The 6073-nt window shown below is 39.1% G+C and overlaps 1 pseudogene; it reads right to left on the bottom strand.

Annotated features, from left to right (window-relative positions):
• Positions 1-161: 161 nt before the first annotated feature.
• The window catches only part of LOC136456009 (pyrophosphate-energized vacuolar membrane proton pump 1-like), a 34786-nt pseudogene continuing 28874 nt past the window's right edge, over positions 162-6073 (bottom strand).

Genomic DNA, 6073 nt, shown 5'->3' with positions numbered 1-6073 from the left:
CGATTGTAATTTGTTGGTTCGTAGTTTTGGCTGGACATGCTGTCTTGGATAATTAATCTAGCCTTGTGATAGAATAATTTACGCATGATGTTTTCTTCTTTAAGCCAAAGATGTGCTTCTGCACATTTGGCACAAATTACTCAGGACTAAAGTAAGGTAGAATTTCAAAAGTGAATAATGTTCGATGTATTGAGATCTGGGTTATGGATGGTGTACTTGCGGCTGCGATTATATCCTACTGCTCCAGAACAGGTTCACTAAATGCTGTGGTCCAATCAAAAAAACTTTCTTGCTCTTGTTAGGATTGTAATGTCTTTAACTAAATTACACAGGTAACATGGTTACTCCATCTGCAAAACAGAATCAAGAGAAATGTGAAAACATTACACAGGTAATATGGTTACTCCATCTGCAAAACAGAATCATGTTTTCAACCAGTGTCAACTCTGATGCCTTTTTCTTTGCTTGATCCATGCTCATCTGGGCGTACAACGAGCCTCCGCCCTGTCTACTTGAATATGAGGCCTCCATGGGCAGCGAAGAATGGCGCAAATACTAGAGACTCCACGGCCATGAGCTTGATGAGGATGTTGAGGGACGGTCCGGAGGTGCGCCCATGGTGTCGCCGATCACGGCAGCCTTGTGAGCGTCCGACCCCTTGGGACCCAGAGACTTAGCGTGGTCGGACGCACCTGCCTGTGTGAACAAGGCGGAGAAAAAAAATAACCTCGGATGTATCTGTTGAAACAATGTACAACAACATAAATTAACAAAGGGTGTGTATTGCTAGAGGTAGAGTCAGTGCTTTTTTTATTGGAACATGACCTTTTGGTAGGTTGCAAACGTCAGATATGAACGGATTCTACGGATAGGAATACAGATAGCTATAATATTTCTCGGACTCAAATTCGGATACAGATAAATATTATTTGTACCAGATAAGATATGAATAGATATTGACATCATATATATCTGATTTGAGTGTTCAAATACAGATATAGTGTCGAGTAGTGTTGGGTACTAATTATCCGGACTCAATACAGATATATTTCAATTTCTCTAAATGGATTTGAACTTAGATACCAAAGAAAAATATCCGTATCATCTCAACTCATACCATTTGAGTTTTGAGTACCTTAGTAGCTATAGTTACTCTTTTAGGACGTGTGGGCCCAGTGGCGGAACCAGGGAGGGCTAGCAGGGGACAATGAACATTTTTAATACATATAAATATTTCAATCGTAGAGCAAAAAAGTTATTATTTCACCCATTTTTATGATAATATTGTGTTTTTTTTTTATGAATACTAAATACATATGTAGAAGCATTGGAAAAGCTATTGAGACATACGCTTGATGTATATATTTATCACATTTATGAGATGTTATATCGTATTGCCCTGGCCTCCCATAATCAAAAGTCCTGGTTCGACCACCGTGTGGGCCGACTTTGCGGTCGCTATTGCTAAATGGTTGGTCGCCATGAGTAGTGTTTAGAAAGTCTAGATGGTCGACTATACGGCTTACGCTAACAAAGACTTCTATATTTTTTTTTACTAGTTACATGCTATATTTGTTAAGAAAATTTTAAACATACCCTTCAAAGGTAAAATGAAATATGAATTTGGTCTTCCATTGTGCTCTTAAATAAATTTATTAGATATTATCAACAATCAATATAAAATACTATCTCCGCTCCAAAAGAAAACATAGAGCGCGTTCGGCTGGCTGGTTGCCGCGGCTGGGGCTGGCCTGCCCACTCACGCGGGCACTGTTCACATAAACAGTGTCTTTCAGGCAGAACAATATTTTTTCTCACAACAATCCAGCTGTAATAGTATTTTTGCTTATTCAACCAGCCAGCCGAACACTCTCATAACATTTTAGTTATCATATGTCAAACTATCTTAGATTTGGCCATGTGTTTAGATAAAGATTGTCACATTTATGACATCAAATATATACACGGGAAATATATATCCTCCACGATAAATATAGTAATACTTATTTGCTAATATATATATAAATACTATTATTTTTTGTAAACTTAATCAAATTTAAGATAGTTCGATTTAGAACAAAATTAGAATGTCAAAATTTTACGTTTTTTAGGACAGAGGCGGTAACATGTTGTCACCTTACTCAGCAATCCACCCGTCACTTGGGTTGCCACCGACGCTGACCATTTAAATTGCGCAAAAAGTCGTGGTTCCACCGCTGCGTGGGCCGACTTTGCCGTCGCTATTGCTAAATGGTTAGTCGCTATGATTAGTGATTAGAAAGTCTAGATGGTCGACTATAGCAAAGACTTCTATATTTTTTTTTACTAGTTACATGCTATATTCGTTAAGAAAAATTTAAACATACCCTTCAAAGGTAAAATGAAATATGAATTTGGTCTTCCATTGTGCTCTCAAATAAATTTATTAGATATTATCAACAATCAATATAAAATACTATCTCCGCTCCAAAAGAAAACATAACATTTTAGTTATCATATGTCAAACTATCTTAGATTTGGACATGTGTTTAGATAAAGATTGTCACATTTATGACATCAAATATATACATGGAAAATATATATCCTCCACGATAAATATAGTAATACTTATTTGCTAATTGTTTACATCCAAAATTTGTAAGAAGATGTTACAGGGACCCGAAAACTCCCAAGATCATGTCACCAAGGAATCAATTACGTGTAGATCGGGATCAGCTGATTCAGATGCAGAAAATGGAATCGACTTTCCACAGATAGCACCAGCAGATAACAACAGAGGCTACGTTCGGCTGCCAGGACATAGTATGCCGAAGTCTACAAAAAGGAAAAGATTAGAGTCCAAGTTATCTTAAATTAGGAATATTTTCTCTAGGGTCAAAAAATTGTAATAAGTCGTGCTTAGACAGGAGTCATACACAGGCCCCGGGTATAAATACCAAACCCCGGCTATGATTCTGCCTCATGCCCTACTGATATTAGTAATGAGTTAGGGTCATCGAGTCTATTGTTATTTCTATGGCCTGCATGATTCTACCTCATGCTCCACTGGTCATGATGATAGATGAGATCTAACATGTTCATTCGATTTATCTTTATTAAATGGTTAAGTGGTGTTGAATTATTTCTTTATATAAAAAGGGGTTCGGTTAATTATAATCAGTGGCTCAGCACAAACCGATCATTGTTGACATCCTATTAGTCATTGATTAATATCTGTTCGATTAATGATATTTATCCTAAATGATAATCGATTCTTCTTACACAACCTCATGAGCTCTAATTGATTTATTCTCATGAATATACTAGAATCGACTATTTAGTCGATCTCCTTTCATATCGGATCTCATAGCCGCACATTCGGAACTATTTGGCAACACCGGCAAGTTTCGCCCTTAATTACTGATGAACTTTCTCTTCTTGTCAATTGCAGGGTCAAATTGACTGGCATGTCTTGGAAGGATCGCACAGGATCGACCACCCCTGCGTCGAAGCTAGGCGGATCTGCTCCATCGAGTGGACCCTTCTGGCTTGCTGCGTATGTCCTCGGCACGGGACGAAAATTCTGTGTCGACACACGTTTCTAGCACGTCCGGTGGGACCCCACAATCGTCATGGCGGTTCACAACAACGACGACATCCTTATGCTACATTATGAAGATCTACCTGATGTGGATAAGGGTATCATCAGCAAAGCTATAGAAGAGTTTTAGAACAAATGTTTGTTGTCCTACACCAAAACACATGACAACACAATTGTTCAAAAATTTTCACTACCAAGAGTTCTGTTACACGGGCAGACGGATACAAATGAAGCTGAAGATAGGTGTTTCTTTAAAGAGGTTGTGGACAAATCTATTTGTGATGCCATATTGAGCCATAACGAAGCTTTCATGGACGTATTTCATAACGCCTTGAAAGAGACGATTCATGAATTTCTAGTTGGTCAAGGCTTATTACAACATTCCAGATCCATCGACCCAGGGGACCAATCAAGTTGGTACCAGCCATCAAGAAGCAACACTGGCTAGCAGTGGTGATGTCCAGATAGTTCAGGGTTCATCTAAACAAACTCAAGGAACTACTACAAATCAAACACAGCACCATCCTGGACCACCAGTACAGCATGTGCAACAACCGGCGGGGCAAAGTCGTAACCAGGTGATCAATTTTGGCACATCAGGCCACATACCGTCGTTGGCTCAAAAAATAGCACCATCAATTCAAAGGATCCGTAGAGATATAGATCATTGTATCTATAATCAGGGACTTCAAGCAGCAAGCCAGCAAAGGACTCGTTAGATTGAGATTCCACAAGGGTATCACTATGGCATAGATTATAACACCCTCCATATGATGCCAAATCTAGAATATCAAGGTATGTGGGATTTCAATTCACAGATAGATCAGCAGGTACAGAGGAATCCAAATCCGCAAGCTGATGAGTTATTGTTGAGGGTGACTGAGATGATGAAGAATTAGTTCGGTCTGAAGCCAAAAGGTTGACCTTTTCGTACAAACGGCTATATCTAGAATGGTATAATTTGGTCGCTCTTCTAACAAATTATAGGCTCCCAGAATTCGCTAAGTTCACTGGCCAAGATAGTACAAGTATGATAGAATATGTCAGTCGGTATCTTACACAATTGGGTGAAGCGTCAGTTGAAGATGCCCATCAAGTTCGTTTTTTCTCTGTCCTTATCAGGGCCAGCCTTCACTTGGTTTTTATCATTGCCAGTCAATTCCATTGCCAATTGGGCTGATCTGGAGAAAAAGTTTCATACATATTTTTATACTAGGACTAGAGAAAAGAAGATTACCGATCTAACAACCATAAGATAGAAGACTAATGAATCGGGCACTGAATTTCTTCAGAGGTTTCGAGAGACCAGGAACTTTTGCTTCTCCTTAAACTTGGCTGATGATCAACTATCTGCTTTGGCTGTTCAAGGAATGCTGTCGATGTGGAAAGAAAAGTTGTTGGGACAAGAATTTCAATGAGTAGCTACGCTTAATAGCCAATTTCAGAGTATATGCAGAGATACCTGGTTCTAGAAGAGTACCTCAGTAGCCGAAGCTTATGATTCATACTCAGTCGATGACGGCTATGAAGATGAAGAAGAAGAGGTTGCTGTAGCTGAATGAAATTAGGGCAAGAAGACATTGATGGTGCCAAATCCTTAGGGAAGAGGAGTCAAGGAGAGCTATGATTTTGTTGTCACCAAATCAGATAAACTCTTTGATTTCTTGCTGGAGAAAGGGTAGATCAAGTTGCTCGATGGTCATATCATGTTGCCCCCTGATCAGTTGAAGAATAAGAAGTTCTACAAGTTCCATAATGCTACTTCTCATATCACTAATGAATGCAGAATCTTCAGACAGCATATACAGAGAGCTATTTAGTAGGGGAGACTCAAATTTGATACGCCTCAGAAAATGAAAGTTGATGATAATCCTTTCCTAGGAGATCAAAACATTGTTGATGCTGGGCTATTCAAAGGAAAAACTAAGGTCCTAACATCAACTAAATCAAAAGAAGCTAGAACAGTCGATCCCAAGATGCAAATATCGACTGATGAGTATAGAAAAATTAGGAGACGTCATGCCGAGCAAAAGAGCCAATACGAGCAGGGGAAGATGTTAAGAGCAGAGACGACAAAGCCGCGGGTCACATCTCGGATTCTATTAAATAAATGGCAGCGGTAGAAGGAAAAGGATTATCAGAGTTGGTTAAAAGATCAAGCGTACCAGCATCAATTGAAGCAAGAAAGGTATGAAAGAGAACAAGCCGAATTACATTGGAATTGTCCTTTTTTCAGACATTGCTGGAATGAAGGTTTGAAGTTGCCTACCAGACATGACTGTCTAGGATGCAGCAATCAATATCGAGAGTATAGGCAGTCTCAAACCAACCACCGGTCTATCTATGCTCAAGATGCATATCATCATAATAACATGGATCGGTGTTTAAAAAATAAAAGTGTTCATGATCGGCTTGGAAAAAGAGTCATTGATCAGGACTGGGCTGATCATGAAGAAGAAGGCACTGAAAGAAGATATGTATGGCAGGAAAGTC

Source organism: Miscanthus floridulus, chromosome 6, assembly GCF_019320115.1.
Source record: "Miscanthus floridulus cultivar M001 chromosome 6, ASM1932011v1, whole genome shotgun sequence".
Classification (NCBI taxonomy): domain Eukaryota; kingdom Viridiplantae; phylum Streptophyta; class Magnoliopsida; order Poales; family Poaceae; genus Miscanthus; species Miscanthus floridulus.
The sequence above is the reverse complement of the archived record's forward strand: the minus strand, read 5'-3'. Positions and strand labels throughout refer to the sequence as shown.